Genomic DNA, 17220 nt, shown 5'->3' on the forward strand with positions numbered 1-17220 from the left:
CGTTGTGACGTTTGGTAGCACACAAAGTGTTCCTCCGGCAAACGGGAGTTGCATAATCTCATAGTCATAGGAACATGTATAAGTCATGAAGAAAGCAATAGCAACATACTAAACGACCGGGTGCTAAGCTAATGGAATGGGTCATGTCAATCAGATCATTCACCTAATGATGTGATCCCCTTAATCAAATAACAACTCCTTTTTCATGGTTAGGAAACATAACCATCTTTGATTAACGAGCTAGTCAAGTAGAGGCATACTAGTGACACTCTGTTTGTCTATGTATTCACACATGTATTATGTTTCCGGTTAATACAATTCTAGCATGAATAATAAACATTTATCATGATATAAGGAAATAAATAATAACTTTATTATTGCCTCTAGGGCATATTTCCTTCAGCGACCATCTTCCCAAACACCCTCACGAAGAGGGTTGATTCGACGTCGTACTTGAAGTGGAGGGCGCACCGCCGACCCAAGCCGCACGCGCGGGCAAACGTCTGCTAACCGCGGGCCAGGGCTATGTTGCCCGCGACGGAAGTGGTGACTGCAACCCAAGAGGCCTTGCTGCAGCAACCATCCGCCTGCAGCCAGAGTCCGCCTGGACCAGAGGCCGGTAGCTCGTTGGCGAAGAAGCGCGGAAGTTGGAGCCAGTTGCCGACTGGGTTCTCCGACCAGACGACAAACTCCGGCAACACTTCCACCATGTGGAAGTGCGGACGGGGGGGCGCCACCAAAGCATGCCTCCCCTCGTAAGTTGGATCGCCGTGGCTGCGACAACACACTCCGCGTGTCGCGGCGCCACTCCGACAGTGGGCCGCGACAGGGGACGCGATGTGCTTGCGCGGACGGCCATGTCCGCGCTTGGGCGCCGGCGAGCCGGGTCCCTCGAGAGGGTCCTTTCCCTTCTCGGTGGCGGAGAACTTCCTTCATGGCGCCATTGGTGGCACAGCGAGCAACGAAGCAAGGAAGAAGAAGCTAGGAGTGGAGCAAGGAAGAAGAAGCAGCAAGCGAGGAAGAGATGGGCGACGGGGTCTCCGCCCCCCTCCCCATTTATAGCAAGGGAAGGCCAACTGGCACCTCCCACAACCAGAGGTAATGATGGTTTCCCTTGCATGTTGCAGGGACTCGTCAAGTCGTGCTGTCACCGAGGCAGCATGGGGAAGCGGAGACGCCCACGACCAATCAACTGCCACGCGTCAACCAAGGCCGCATGCTTTGGGGGCTCGCGGTGCTCCGTACTTGGCCCTTGGCTTCGCTGAGAAGCCAAGCCCGAGCGCACCTTGGGCCCGGGGGCTACTGTCCGCATCCTGGGAATGGGGGTCCCCAGACTTGCCTGCCTGCGGCCTGCTGCGTGGCTGAGCCAGCAGGCCGTACGGCCCATCTTCACCAATGAGGCGTCCAAGACCCTCGCGAGGGGCCAAAGCCTCGCTAGGAGGACAACACGAGACCTCCTCTTGAGTGGCCTAGTAAGGAAGGCTCATGAGGAGCGGAGATATCAAAGTGAGGCGAACCTCACAAGGCTCTCGTGATGTGAGCCATGACGATCGACACCAGGCGGGCGCTAGCACGCGCAGCGTCCTTGTTTCATCTTTGGTGCTAAGGAAACTAGCGCATGCGAGGACGTTAGGGAAAGGTTGCCATTTTGGTGCAACAAGACCAAGACCAGAAGGATGGCAAGACGGAGGTCATCATGGAGCCCAAGACGGCGTCACCACCAGAGCCTTTCGCAGGCGCAGGCCACCTTTTGTCAGGATAGCTTGTACTAGTTGTCCCCCTTCAAATTAGCTCGCCGTTGTTGGCTCCCTTCCCGCTCAATATTTGGGAAGAGGACCAGGTCCTCTATAAGTAGGGCTAGCCACCACCATAGAAAAGGGGGGCGAGAAGAAGGCATGTGAGATCGCTCTCTCACCCACACAAGTTAGCCACGCACTAGAACACCTCAACCTTAGGAGGCTGTTCTTCCCCTTGTATTGTTCATCATCAGCCCAAGAGGCAATCCACCACCACACTGGAGTAGGGTGTTACACCACAACGATGGCCCGAACCAGTATAAATCCTATGTCTTTCTGTGTTGTGAGTTCGTTGAGTTCGTCCGCGAGATCTTAGCGAGCTAGGGTGTAGATCGGTTGGAGGGAAAGACTTCGCACGCACCCTAGTGTTCGAACCTTAAGGGTTTGTCGGAACCCCACATCCGACAGCCGTCGCACGGCAAAACAGGGAGGAAGTGCTCCAGCGCCGGACGCTAGAGCGCGAGCATGCTCCTATGCTTCAAGACCTCCGGAACAAGGCCAACACCGCCCTGGGTTACATCTTTGACGAGAACGCCCAAGCCCCTCACTTGAATGACTATGCCAGCCACCTGACCTTCTTCACCGGGGTGGTGACGCACCTGGAGGCTCGATCTGCCAGAGCTCGCCAGCTTGTGGAGGAGAGGGGTCGTGGCCTGCTTCAGCGCGCCTTCTCCCATGTCTTCAGCCACCTTCTGAATGCCGACCCAACTTCAATTTTGATGCCGCCATTGCTCCCGTACTCACGGCCGTCCGGGGCGACCTGGCGCGTTGGGTAGAGGACAATGTGGACGTGTTGGTCAGGGCCTTCACCCCGGGGGATGACGCTGTGGTGGTCGTCGCAGATGAAGGCGACATGGTCGATGACAGCGATGGGGGCATCGCCGACGGCGGCGACGATACCGACGAAGATGACGACGACGCGAGTGATGCATCCGTGGGTGATGTAGCGAGTGATATTTTCGGCTGATCCCATGTTCTCCTGTTGTTTCATCCTGCACGCAAAACTCGGGCGTGGCCCTTGGAAGACTTGTAAGAGCATTTTGAGAGGGGGAGCCCCTCATGTAAGCAAATTGCAGTTTTTACTTTCCTATGCGATGTGGGTATGTGCCCTCGTGAACTCATGGAGCCAGGGGCAAGTTTTCCATCATGGTTTACCTTAGTCAGCACCAGCTTTGGGCTGGGTTGTGCGGCGACAAGTTTCTGAGAATCATGCGGAGCTTATCGCCCCGTTTGAGGGGGCCCCATAAGTGGTGAGCACCAGCCGCAGTGCTGGCGCATGCTTGACGAGCGTGCGCTCCGCGTGGTCCAGCTCGCGAGGAGCTTGCGAGGGAGAGGCGATGGACATGAGTCCCAAACCAAACGAGATCCAGAAGGCAAGAAATGGCTCGAACGAGAAAAGGCACCCCGCGCGCGCATCGATAAAAATTCAGCTTCAACTTAAATCCAGACCCAGAAAGCAAAACCACAGAAAGAGAGAGAGATCCAAAGCAAAAGGCCGCGTCCGGCACCTGGTCTAGTCTTCGGGTCTTCAAGTCTTCTCACCAGCGCGGAGCTAAGTGTTGCCACTAGGTGTGGGAGGGAGCCCCAGGGCCTGAGGCCGGCGCTCCTGAGACTCCGGGGAGTGTACAGCCCCAACTCATTATTACGTGAGAGTGTCACGGGCGACGAGCTTCACAGGCACTGGGCCTTCTTCACAAGAACCGGTCTTGCTTCATATCGCCAGACGAGGGCCCCGCCTTGCATCGCCCTTGACCTCCTCTGTGTCGACCGGTCACCAGGACGACACAAAAGAGGGAAAGGGGACGCCAGCGGTTCCCTCGGCGACCACAGGTCCTCTGCTGGGGGAAGGGTCGTTGAAGCCTCCCCGGCAGAGGGCCTACCACCGGGTATCCCCTGGCCGTGCACGCTTTGGGGAGGGGCCTGGCTCCCGACCCCTCTCCTGCAGCCCCCAACGCGATCCTCCCGCTACTAGGGGGGCGTCGAGCTGGGGCCGCCTACCACCGCGGTGACCTGCTCCTCCTGCGACTCATGGTTAGCGTAAGCTTGCTCCTGAGGGATTAGGGGTACCCTGTAGTGGTGGTCGCACACGCGGTCGTGGTGGTTCCCTGGCAGCTCCTGGAAGGCTTCGACTCCTAGCGTCCCTTCTCCCCAATCTTCTCCAACGAACGAGCCGGGGTCATCCTCCGGCGTGTACTGTCGTGGTTCTAACTCTGACAGTGATGTAGGGGGGTGAGTATGGAGAGGCGAGATCTTAGCTATGGGGAAGTTGTTGCACGCGAGGTTTACGAGTTCAGGCCCTTCTCGGAGGAAGTAATAGCCCTACGTCTCGGAGCCCGGAGGCGGTCGACTGAATTATGCGTGTATAGGTTACAGGGGTGCGAACCCTTCCTACTGAGGAGGGGGGTGGCTTATATAGAGTTCGCCGGCCCTCTCCTGTCCTCAGTAATGCAGGGTTTAAGGTACATTTAAGATGAGGCGTTACTGGCAACGCCTCTAATAAAGTGCTATAATGACCATGAATACTACTTAACGGCAGACCGTTTGCCTACAGAGCGACTGTTGGTCTCCTGGCGGTCGAGTGGTAGCTTCTTGGTCGAGTGATAGCTTCTTGGTCGAGTGTCTTGATCCTGTCGAGTGAGACGCCTTCAAGTCGAATGAAATATGGCTTCTCCCAGGGATGTCCTAGGGTAGGACCCCTAGGTCAGGTTCGTGTCCCTACCCTAGGTACATGTCTTCATCATTAGCCCCCGAATGGATCGAGGTTGGAGTGGGGAAAGGGTTGGAGATCTTTCCGACTGGTTCTTCGGGTTACGTGAGCGCCTCGTTTCGGGACAATAGTCACGGGTGACGTTGCCAACTTTTTCCAGTCGCCTTGATCCATTCCAGGCCCTCCGTCGAGTGAATATCCTTGCTTGCGACATGCCGAGTGTTGGTGCGAGTGGGATGTTCTGTTTTTGGCAAGCGGTTCTGTGGCCCGCGGATCTCACGGGATTTGGATTTTGGGAAGCGCGTGGGACGGGAGCAGCCACAGTAATCGGAAGTGATAAAGTGGAAACTCCTCGATCCTCGCGTCGCCTTTTTCACCATGTACCGCGCACGCGTCCGTTGCGGGATTTGACTGGGCTGCCTGGGCCTACCGGTCAGCCACTCGGGCGCGGCCCCTTATAAGTTGCCGGCTCGGGGTCTCTAAGCCGCGCGCTTCTCCTCTGCTTCCTTCTTCCTTTCCTCCTTCGCCAGTCCTCCTGCGACCCTCTGCCGTACCTCAGCGCCGCGAGCCCGCGCGAGATCTCTCCGGCAACGATGGTGAAGGGCAAGACCACTGCTTTGGAGCGCGCGAAGAAGGTGGCGGCAGCGGGGACGGGGAAGAAGTCTTCACGAGGCGGATCTTCTTCCCGGACCACCTAGCCCAAGGGTTGGATTCAGGGCGATTGGATGCCATCGGTGCTCCGGCAGGAAGACCTCGACGACATGGTCGAGGGAGGAGCCATTCCCCACGAGGCCGCGCGTCTCCCGGGGAGGGAGATCGAGCCGCAACCCCGCGACGGTGAGTGCGTGCTTCTCGCCACCCACATCGACCGAGGGTTTTCTCTGCCTCCCCATCCATTCTTCCGGAGCTTCTTGAATTTCTTCAGAGCGCAGCTCCATCACTTTACCCCCAATTCCATAGTCTACCTTGCCGCATTCATTTCCATGTGCGAGGCCTTCCTGGGTTGCCGTCCGCATTGGGGGCTTTTCAAGCATATCTTTACTTGCCGCTCCCAGTCGGTGAAGAAGGCCAAGTCGAGTGACGAGAAGACGCAAGTCATCCAGTTGTGCGGGGGTCTGGCGATCCAGACGAGGGGGAAGAGCTGTTTCCCCTCTATCACCTTCCCGGAGTCGGTCCGCGGCTGGCAGTCGACCTGGTTCTACTGCCAGGACCAGGCGACCCCCGGGCAGTCGACCGGTCTTCCTCCTTTTTCATTCGACCGAGCCGAGAAGCCTATCTCTCTGAAGGTCACACCGGAGGAAAGTGCCCAGGTCAAGGTATTGGCGGGTCGAGTGGTTGAACTTGTCCGCGAGGGGGTGACTGGGATGGACCTGTTAGATTTCTTCCTCCAGAGGCGCATCCAACCGCTCCAGGCGCGAGACCATCCGATGTGGCTGTACTCTGGCCTCGACGACACCACTCGGATCCACCCGGAGGAGGTCACCGAAGAGATGCTGGAGGGGTGGCTGTCAAGCATCACGAGGAATAAAGACAACCCCCGAGGAGCCAGAAGGGTGATTCCACTCGACAGCTCATATGAAGTGGATCAGGTATGTCTTTGTGTCGGATATCTGACCTTCTGTATTAGTTTTCTTTGTGTAAGTCGACTGATTTTCGTCCTGTCCGTTGTCCTCCAGGCTACCACTGAGATGTACTCGACGCCCAACGGAGCGCAAGGGCCGACCGAGGAAGGTGAAGGGAGCGGAGGCGAGAGCGGGGACGACCAGGTCGAGTGGGAGTCCGACGGTGAGGGAGAGGAGGGCGACGACATCTTCTCCAGTGAAGAGGAGGAGGAGGCTGAACCCTCCTGCCCGAAGGGACGGTCTAAGCTCGCCCGCGATCCAGCGCAGGAACGTGGCAAGGCGACCGCTCCTGTTGGGCAATCGTTGAAACGCCCTCGGACTTCTTCTCCTCCACCGACAGGGAAGGCTCCCAAGCACCCACGAACGACGCCATCAAAGCCGCCCAAGGCCTTGCCCAAGATGAAGATAGCTGTTCCCACCATTTCGGGGTAACAACAACACTTGTTTTCCTTTGTCGACTGTGGACGGATCCTTGGTCGATTCGCTCGGCCAACTGACTAATTTTTTGAGACTTGTAGTGGTGCGACTTCTGAGGTCTCTGCCAGGAACGACGACCAAGAGATGGAGGACGCCGTCACCTCCAACCCTGGTACGATTACTGCCGCCCTGCTTACGAGTCGACTGAAGCGTTGGTCGATTGAATGTTTTCCTTGCAGCTCCTCCTCATGTTATCGACCTCCCGGACGACGATGACGACGCACCACTGAGGGTGAAGAGGAAGAAGAAGGTGTTGGCTGGCAAGACTCCGCAATCCACTCCCGTGCCTGAGGCTGCAGCTCGGGATGATGGCGAACCTACTCGGGCTTCCGTGACCTTCGCTGTTCCTTTGACGAGTGTGCAGTGTGCAGCCTTCAGCGTCGACTGCAGATCCGTCTTGCTTTTTGCTGCGTACCCCGTCCCTGAGGACCAAGCGGCTGCTGCGAAGGAGGCTGTACGCCAGGCTGGAGTCATGATGGAACAGGTAAAAGTGGCTCGGGAGGCTTGCCAGGCGGCTTACGACGCAAGCTCGGCTCTTCAGAGCAATGTCCAGGTCAGTCGACTTCAACACTTGGTCTGTTTTGGTATGTCCTTTGAAGATTCTCTTTCCCGAAGGTCTTTAAGTTTGTACACCCACTGGGTGTGTGTGTTTGACGAGTGGGGGCACGCTAAGTGCACCCACTGGGTGTAGTCCCCGAGACTACGGTCGGCTGCTGGCAGTCGGCTGTAGTCTTTAATTGAGTCATAGTTGAATCTTTTCGCTCTGTCTGATCGGGCCATGTCGAATGGAACGGTATCCCGTCGACTGCGGGCAGTCGACGGCTTTCTCTCTCTTTCTCTCTCTTCTTTTTCTTTAGCTGCTCGGAAGCAACTTGTCTTTGACTCGACTTCAGGGGTCGGTCGGGTGGCCTTTGACTCAACTTCGGGGGTCGGTCGGGTGATATAGGAACCGGTGGGGGCACGCTAAGTGCACCCACTAGGTGTAGTCCCCGAGACTATGGTGGACTGCTGGCAGTCGACCGTAGTCTTAGTGTTTACTGCCTTTGTTACTTTTTCCTTTTTACTGAAATTGTAACTCCTCCTCTCTGGCTTCAGAAATCTTGTGACCTTGGAACCCACTTGGCTGACTTGGAGAAGCAGCAAATTCAAATGAAACTTGATCTGGAGCTGGCCAGGACAGAACTGCAGATAGTCAGAGATGGCGCCGCAGGTAAGACGCTTTTGTCAACTGGTTAGTATTTCTTTGATTTCTCCGACTCAATCATCGTTTTTGCAGAAACACTGAAAGAAGCTCTGGCGAAGAAGGATCAGGACATGGCTGCTGCCCGCAAGGAGGCTGAAGACAAGACCGCTCTGGCCGCACAGAAGCTATCTTCGGTCGACCACTTAGAACAAGAAAATACCAAGCTCAAGACTGCTCTGAATGAAGCCAACAGGGAGTGTTCACGTTGGAAGAGGGAGAACCTCACTCTGAGCGAGAAGCTGGAAGGCCTCGCTCGCGGGAGAAACGACTTGGAGAGCTACTTGGGGGACCTCGCGAAGAAGTTGTACCTTAAGCTTGAAGGTGCGCATTCAGTTCCGACTGGTTTTTGGGTCGACTCATTCTGTGAAAATTGTCTTATCCTTGAATCTTGTATGCAGAGTTTTGCCAGAATTTTGAAGAGGAGACCAGTCGAGTGGAGCCGAGCTTGGACCCTGTTAACTCTCTTGTGAAGGACGAGGCCGCAATGAACGTGCTCCGTCTGGAGTCTCGTGTTGACGGCGTCGTGGATTACTTGGCTAGACTGAAGGTTGCCATGACGCGGATCGACCCGACGCTTTGGCCAGAATCTACGCTCCAGAATGATCTCGAGTCTCTGATGACTCGACTCAATGGAATCTCTGACCGAGTGCAGGAGTGGAAGAAGTCTTCAGCTCGGTGTGGCGCTGACGTGGCTCTGTCCCTGGTCCGCGTCCACTGTAAGGAGGTGCGGGAGGAGAAGCTGGCCACCATCCAAGTCGCCAACACGAGGAAGCACAGTTTCCAGGACTTCATGGAGACATTCATTGCTGCTGCTACCCGCATCGCGGATGGGATTGACTTGGATGAATTTGTCGCTCCTGCCAGTCCTCCTCCTCCTGAGGAATGAAAAAACTTGCCTCGGGATGCCGAGTGTATTTTGTAATCCATCAAACTCTGCCTTAAATTCGCCTCGGAATGCCGAGTGGAAGTGTAACAGTTTAAACTCTGCCGAGCTGTGGGCTCGAGTACTTTGATCTGAGGTCTCTCGGATTTTTTAGGCTTTATTTCAACTTGATTTGTCGTTGAATCTCTTTGTGGATGACCCGTCGAGTGAGAGGTTTGCTCTCCACTCGGTAGGATTTTTTAAACTTAGGCGAGTGCTGACCGCAGCTAAGTCTCTTCGTAGGAGAGCTTAGGCGAGTGCTGGACTGCAGCTAAGCCTCCGAGTGGGAGGTTTGCTCTCCACTCGGTAGGATTTTTTAAACTTAGGCAAGTGCTGACCACAGCTAAGTCTCTTCGTAGGAGAGCTTAGGCGAGTGCTGAACCACAGCTAAGCCCCCGAGTGGGAGGTTTGCTCTCCACTCGGTAGGATTTTTAAACTTAGGGGAGTGCTGACCGCAGCTAAGTCTCTTCGTAGGAGAGCTTAGGCGAGTGCTGGACTGCAGCTAAGCCTCCGAGTGGGAGGTTTGCTCTCCACTCAGTAGGATTTTTTAAAATTAGGCGAGTGCTGACCGCAGCTAAGTCTCTTCGTAGGAGAGCTTAGGCGAGTGCTGAACTGCAGCTAAGCCCCCGAGTGGGAGGTTTGCTCTCCAGTCGGTAGGATTTTTTAAACTTAGGTGAGTGTTGACCGCAGCTAAGTCTCTTCGTAGGAGAGCTTAGGCGAGTGCTGGACTGCAGCTAAGCCTCCGAGTGGGAGGTTTGCTCTCCACTCGGTAGGATTTTTTAAACTTAGGCGAGTGCTGACCGCAGCTAAGTCTCTGCGTAGGAGAACTTAGGCGAGTGCTGAACTGCAGCTAAGCCCCCGAGTGGGAGGTTTGCTCTCCACTCGGTAGGATTTTTTAAACTTAGGCGAGTGCTGACCGCAGCTAAGTCTTTGCGTAGGAGAACTTAGGCGAGTGCTGGACTGCAGCTAAGCCCCCGAGTGGGAGGTTTGCTCTCCACTCGGTAGGATTTTTTAAACTTAGGCGAAACGGGTTCGCGGCTAAGTCGCCCACTAGGGGTTCTCGTATGTAAACAGAAGCGATAGCAATCATTGGAACACTCTTGACTTTGATAAAAAGGAACTGCGGGAGTTTCTCTTATTACATCTTTATGGGAAGGAACTTAAGTGTAAAAGGGGCGGAGTAGTTCCGCATTCCAAGCTCGCGGCTCGTCGATCTGGCGATCAACATTGTAGAGATGATACGCTCCGTTGTGGAGGACTCTGGTGATGATGAAGGGGCCTTCCCAAGTAGGAGCAAGCTTGTGTGGTTTCTGTTGATCCACTCGGAGGACCAAATCTCCTTCTTGGAAGGCTCGACCCTTCACATGCCGGGCGTGGAATCGACGCAAGTCTTGCTGATAAATGGTCGATCTGATCATGGCCATCTCCCTCTCTTCTTCGAGGAGGTCGACTGCGTCTTGCCGGGCCTGTTCTGCTTCGTCTTCGGTGTAAAGCTCGACTCGGGGCGCGTTGTGAAGAAGATCACTTGGCAGAACCGCTTCGGCTCCATAAACCAGAAAGAATGGAGTTCTTCCAGTCGACCGGTTGGGGGTGGTCCTCAATCCCCACAGGACTGACGGAAGCTCGTCAACCCAAGCACCTGCCGCGTGCTTGAGATCACGCATCAGCCGAGGTTTCAGTCCTTTAAGAATCAGACCATTCGCTCTCTCAGCTTGCCCATTCGACTGAGGATGCGCGAGCGACGCATAGTCGACTCGTGTGCCTTGAGCGGCGCAAAAAGCTCTGAACTGGTCCGAATCGAAGTTTGACCCATTGTCGGTGATGATGCTATGAGGGACTCCATATCTGAATGTTAGTCCTTTGACGAAACTGATAGCAGTGCCAGCATCGAGGTTCTTGATAGGCTTGGCTTCGATCCATTTGGTGAACTTGTCGACTGCCACAAGCACATGCGTGAACCCACTCCTGCCTGTTCTCAGTGGACCGACCATGTCCAGTCCCCAGACAGCGAATGGCCAGACGAGAGGAATGGTCTTCAGGGCCGATGCAGGCTTGTGTGACATGCTGGAGTAGAACTGGCATCCTCCGCACTTGTCGACTATCTCTTTTGCCATCTCATTTGCTCTAGGCCAGAAGAATCCCGCTCGGTATGCTTTAGCCACAATGGTCCGAGAGGACGCATGGTGGCCGCAGGTTCCCGAGTAGATATCATCAAGGATTATCCGACCTTCTTCTGGTGTAATGCACTTCTGACCGATTCCAGTCGTGCTTTCTCTATACAACTGCCCCTTTATGACTGTGAAGGCCTTAGATCGGCGGACGATCTATCGAGCCTCTCCCTCGTCTTCTGGGAGTTCTTTCCTTAGGATATACGCGATGTATGGTATCGTCCAGTCGGGAGTGACGGCCAAGACTTCCATGATCAGGTCGACCACAGCAGGAACTTCGACTTCAGTCGGATCTGTGGCACTTTTCGGTTGTGGGGCTTCTTCTGTGAAAGGATCTTCCTGGACTGATGGCGAGCGGATGTGCTCCAAAAACACATTGCTGGGAATGGCTTCTCGCTTGGAGCCTATCTTTGCCAGGTCATCAGCTGCTTGGTTTTTCAGTCGGGGGATGTGATGAAGCTCTAACCCCTCGAATTTCTTTTCTAGCTTTCTCACTGCATTGCAATAACCAGTCATAGCTGGACTTCTGACGTCCCACTCCTTCATCACCTGATTAACCACCAAATCTGAGTCGCCATAGACCATGAGGCGACGGACGCCGAGTGAAATGGCCATGCGCAACCCATACAAAAGTGCTTCATACTCTGCTTCATTGTTGGAGGAATCGAAGTGAATCTGGAGAACATATCTGAGCTTATCTCCTCGGGGGGAGACTAGAACTACCCCAGCACCAGAACCATTCAGCATCTTAGATCCATCGAAAAACATGGTCCAATGCTCCGAGTGAACTTGAGTCGGAAGTTGCTGTTCAATCCACTCGGCGATGAAATCTGCGATTGCTTGGGACTTGATAGCCTTCTTTGCTTCAAACTTGATATCTAGGGGAAGGAGTTCAATCGCCCACTTGGCCACTCGACCAGTTGCATCTCTGTTATGCAGAATCTCTGACAGTGGGGCGTCGCTGACGACTGTAATGGAATGGTCAGAGAAGTAGTGTGCAACCTTCTTCGTGGTCATGTAAATCCCATATACAAGCTTCTGATAGTGAGGGTATCTTTGTTTTGAAGGGGTCAAAACTTCAGACAGATAATAGACTGGGCGCTGAACTCTGAAGGTCTTTCCTTCTTCTTCCCGCTCGACCGTGAGTACTGTACTGACAACTTGTCATGTGGCCTCAATGTACAGCAGCAGAGGCTCTTTGCTGATTGGGGCAGCAAGCACCGGCTGGGTGGAGAGCAGAGCTTTGAGTTCTGCAAACGCTGCGTCAGCTTCTGGAGTCCACTCGAACTTGTCAGACTTCTTCATCAGTCGGTAGAGAGGCAATGCCTTCTCACCGAGACGAGAAATGAATTGACTTAAAGCGGCCAGGCAGCCTGTAAGCTTTTGGACATCGTGCACGCGTACAGGACGCTTCATCCGGAGTATGGTGCCAATCTTCTCAGGATTGGCGTCGATCCCTCGTTCGGAAACGAGAAAACCGAGTAACTTTCCGCCTGGAACTCCAAATGTGCATTTTGATGGATTGAGCTTGATATCATACCTCCTGAGGTTGGCAAAAGTTTCGGCAAGGTCAGCTCGCAGGTCGGAACCTTTCCGTGACTTGACCACAATATCATCCATGTATGCCTCCACATTCCGACTGATTTGAGTGAGTAAACACTTCTGGATCATTCTCATGAACGTGGCTCCGGCGTTCTTGAGGCCGAACGGCATGGTGACATAACAGAAGCATCCGAATGGGGTGATGAAAGCTGTTTTGATTTCGTCGGGTCCATACAGACGGATCTGATGGTACCCGGAATAAGCATCTAGAAAAGACAACCTTTCGCACCCCGCAGTTGAGTCGACTATTTGGTCGATGCGAGGGAGAGGAAAATGATCCTTCGGGCAGGCCCGATTGATATGTTTGAAATCAATGCACATGCGAAGTGACTTGTCCTTCTTGGGGACCATGACGACATTGGCGAGCCACTCGGAGTGGTAAATTTCTCGGATGAACTCTGCTGCTAAGAGCCGAGCCACCTCCTCGCCAATGGCTTGCTTCTTCTGGACGGCGGACCGCCGAAGATGTTCCTTCACAGGCTTGAATTTTGGGTCGACCCGTAGACGGTGCTCAGCCAGCCCCCTGGGAACTCCAGGCATGTCGGAGGGTTTCCATGCGAAGATGTCCCAGTTCTCACGGAGGAGCTGGATGAGCGCTTCCTCCTATTTGGAGTCAAGCGTCGTTGAGATGTGAGTCGGGGCAGCATCGGGGTCGGTCGGGTGAACGTCGACTGTTTTCGTTTCACCGGACGACTGAAAAGCTGATTCTGAAGCAGGCTTCTTGGCTCGTAGCAGCTCGCTTGGGTCGGCAGTCTTTTGGTACTCTTGCAACTCGACCACTGCCATCTGAGCATCTGCAATCTTTGAGCCCTTCTGAAAGCACTCTTCCGCCTTTTTCCGATTGCCCGTGACAGTGATCACACCTTTGGGGCCAGGCATCTTCAGTTTGAGGTACACGTAACATGGCCGGGCCATGAAGCGTGCGTAAGCTGGCCTGCCCAAAATGGCGTGATAAGCACTTTGGAAGTCCACGACCTCGAATGTCAACTTTTCCTTGCGGTAATTCTTTGAATCACCAAAAACCACATCAAGAGCGATCTGGCCGAGTGATTGGGCTTTCTTCCCCGGAATGACTCCATGGAAACTCATGTTACTGGTGCTGAGTCTGGACATCGGAATGCCCATTCCTTTCAATGTTTCAGCATATAGTATGTTCAGGCCACTGCCTCCATCCATCAGGACTTTAGTCAGTCGAGTGCCTTCAACAATTGGGTCGACCACCAAAGCTTGCCTCCCAGGGGTGGCAATGTGCGTCGGGTGATCAGACTGGTCGAATGTGATGGCAGTCTGGGACCACTTCAGGTAACTGGGTGTTGCCGGGGCAACCATGTTCACCTCTCGGTTAATGACTTTCAGTCGACTTTTGCTTTCGACATCGGCAAAAATCATCAGGGTGGAATTGACTTGGGGGTATCCATCGTCACTGTCTTCCTTATCCTCGATTCTGTCCGACTCTTTTTCCTTGTCCTTGGACTGTTTTCCTTGGAACTGCTGGATCAGGAGCCGACACTGTCGAGTGGTATGCTTTGGGTAAATGAAATTAACCTCTTCATCCTTCTTGGTGTGGATGTGACATGGCAGATCCAAAACATCGTTTCCATCTTGATCCTTGACTTTTTTGGGCTTCCAGGTGCCCTTGGGTTTTCCCTTGAAGTTTCCCTGGGCTACGGCCAGGGCCTCCCCAGGAGCGGCTGGCTCGGCCTTCCGCTTCTGCTTCCGACTGGAATTGCCTCCAGTTTCCTGGGCGACTGCTTTCTGCTTGCCACTCCGGAGTCGATCTTCGTCTTCTCCGTTAGCATACTTGGTGGCAATCTCCATCATCCGATTCAGAGACATCTCTCCAGTTCGACCGAACTTCAGATTCAACTCTCTGTATTTAACACCTTCCTTGAAGGCACAAACCGCTTGATGGTCCGGCACGTTCTCAACCGAGTGATGCAGTGTGATCCACCTCTGGATGTATTCCCTCAGAGTTTCATTCGGCTTCTGCACGCAAGACCGCAGCTCGGTTAGGCCTGCAGGTCGCTTGCATGTTCCTTCAAAGGTTGTGACAAACACTCGGGAGAGGTCCTCCCAAGTGTAAATGCTGCTGGGTGCCAACTGATTTAGCCATGCTCTGGCCGAGCCCTCTAACATGAGAGGCAAATGCTTCATGGCCACCTCGTCATTGCCGCCACCAATCTGTACAGCCACTCGGTAATCTTCGAGCCAGGTGTCAGGCTTAGATTCCCCGGTGAACTTGCTGATTCCAGTCGCCAACCTGAAATTGGGAGGTATCACTGCGGCTCTGATGGCTCGACTGAAACACTCTGGCCCTGAAGCGCGTACTCTGCTGCTGGCAGGAGCATCTCTGTTGTGGCCTTCTCGATGAGCTCTGTTCCTGTTAACCAAACCTTGAACGAGGATGGATCTCACATCAAAGCCTGGGTCTCTGGGGTCGACTGGAATCCTCTGCCCAACGCTATGAGGGCGTCTGTCATCTTGCCGTCGAGGCGCATATGACCCACTCCTCGGGGGAGGGGTTGGCACTCGACGTCGATCATCACGGTCGAATCGGTGATCATACTGTTCATTCCTCCTGTACTGATCATGCTGGCCACCACGTCCCTCATGCCTCGGGGGCGATCTCGGGCTGTGAGCTGACTCGACTGTATCTGTTACGACGGGCAGACTGTGGATCCTATTCCGCGACTGAGAGACAGCGGAATTCTGGTCTCCCGCCGCCCGGAGCAATGCTCTGATCTGTAACAAGCCCCTGCCAGCCTCCGACTGGGAGGGCTGAATCGATTCTGCTATACGGGCCGCGGCGGCCAGATTCTGAACTGGGGTTCGATATACCTGCGTCGGGGGGAGCGCGTCGATGTCGAGCGGTGCCTCCTGAAGCCAGGCGGAGTCGTCAACGATGAAGGTAAGCATGCCGAGACGGATCTCGCAGCTCCCCACCAAAACTCCGCAAGAAACCATGATCAAAGGGATTGGAAAAGATCGCAACTTCTCCAACTAAGCGCTAAGATTCTTGCCCCACGGTGGGCGCCAACTGTCGTGGTTCTAACTCTGACAGTGATGTAGGGGGGTGAGTATGGAGAGGCGAGATCTTAGCTATGGGGAAGTTGTTACACGCGAGGTTTACGAGTTCAGGCCCTTCTCGGAGGAAGTAATAGCCCTACGTCTCGGAGCCCGGAGGCGGTCGACTGAATTATGCGTGTATAGGTTACAGGGGTGCGAACCCTTCCTACTGAGGAGGGGGGTGGCTTATATAGAGTTCGCCGGCCCTCTCCTGTCCTTAGTAATGCAGGGTTTAAGGTACATTTAAGATGAGGCGTTACTGGCAACGCCTCTAATAAAGTGCTATAATGACCATGAATACTACTTAACGGTAGACCGTTTGCCTATAGAGCGACTGTTGGTCTCCTGGCGGTCGAGTGGTAGCTTCTTGGTCGAGTGATAGCTTCTTGGTCGAGTGTCTTGATCCTGTCGAGTGAGACGCCTTCAAGTCGAATGAAATATGGCTTCTCCCAGGGATGTCCTAGGGTAGGACCCCTAGGTCAGGTCCGTGTCCCTACCCTAGGTACATGTCTTCATCATGTACTCCTGGTCCGTCATGCGGGGCATGTAGGCTTTTGGGGTTGTTACCCCGAACACCTCGCTGTGGTGCCCCACACTCCATGTCGCCCGGCCCAGCATGACGTCTTGGGGGTGATAGCGTGGCATCCCACTTGCGCCATGGAAGGCGACGCTTGTGCCCATGCTTGTTGCAAGCGGTATGGGGGTGGTAGAGCCCCCGGCACCGCTAGCCATGCTGGTGTTGACGAAGCCCCCTGGCACGCCTGATGGTGCATGGTGGCGGCGCGGCCCGCCAAGAATCCCCACAGCGGCCTGAGGAGGAAGCTGATGGCAGAAGGGTGGGGCTCCCAAGGCCGCCGTGTCCAGCAGCTCGGCGACGCGTTTCAGCAGTGTGTCTCGGCCGCTTGCCATAGTCAGTGCTGCCCGCGTGTTTGCTTGTTCCCGTCGTGAGTGCAGCGCCGTCGCCGCGGCGTGGCTTGCTGCTCTTGCAGCGGCCCGTACTTGCCATGGAGTGAGGGTAGATGACGCCCCGCCGAGTCACCCGTGCCCCGCCGGATTGGACGGCGCTCGTGCTACCTAGAGCGCGGGGTAGAGGTCTTCATAGGCGGGCGGCGCCGACCGGGCTGGCCAGGCTGCCCAGCGGTCGGTGTCAGCTCTTCGGTCGTTGGACATCGCAGCTGTGGAGCGTCTGCAAGTCGGGTGTCAGAGAAGAAGCTCCGGCGCACCCCTACCTGGCGCGCCAAATGTCAGATGTGGGGTTCCGGCAAACCCTTAAGGTTCGAACACTGGGGTGCACGTGAAGTCTTTCCCTCCTACCGATCTACGCCCTAGCTCGCTAAGATCTCGCGGACGAACTCGGCGAACTCGCAACACAAAAAGACACAAGAAGTATACTAGTTCGGGCCACCGTTGTGGTGTAATACCATACTCCAGTGTGGTGGTGGTGGATTGCCTCTTGGGCTGATGATGAACAATACAAGGGGAAGGACAGCCTCCCGAGGTTGAGGTGTTCTTGTGCTTGGCTAACTTGTGTGGGTGAGAGCTAGTACAAGCCATCTTGATCCTCTACTTATATATGCCCTGGTCCTCTTCCCAAATCTTGAGCGGAAGGGAGCCAAC

This window comes from Triticum urartu, chromosome 3 (genome assembly GCF_003073215.2).
Source record: "Triticum urartu cultivar G1812 chromosome 3, Tu2.1, whole genome shotgun sequence".
Classification (NCBI taxonomy): domain Eukaryota; kingdom Viridiplantae; phylum Streptophyta; class Magnoliopsida; order Poales; family Poaceae; genus Triticum; species Triticum urartu.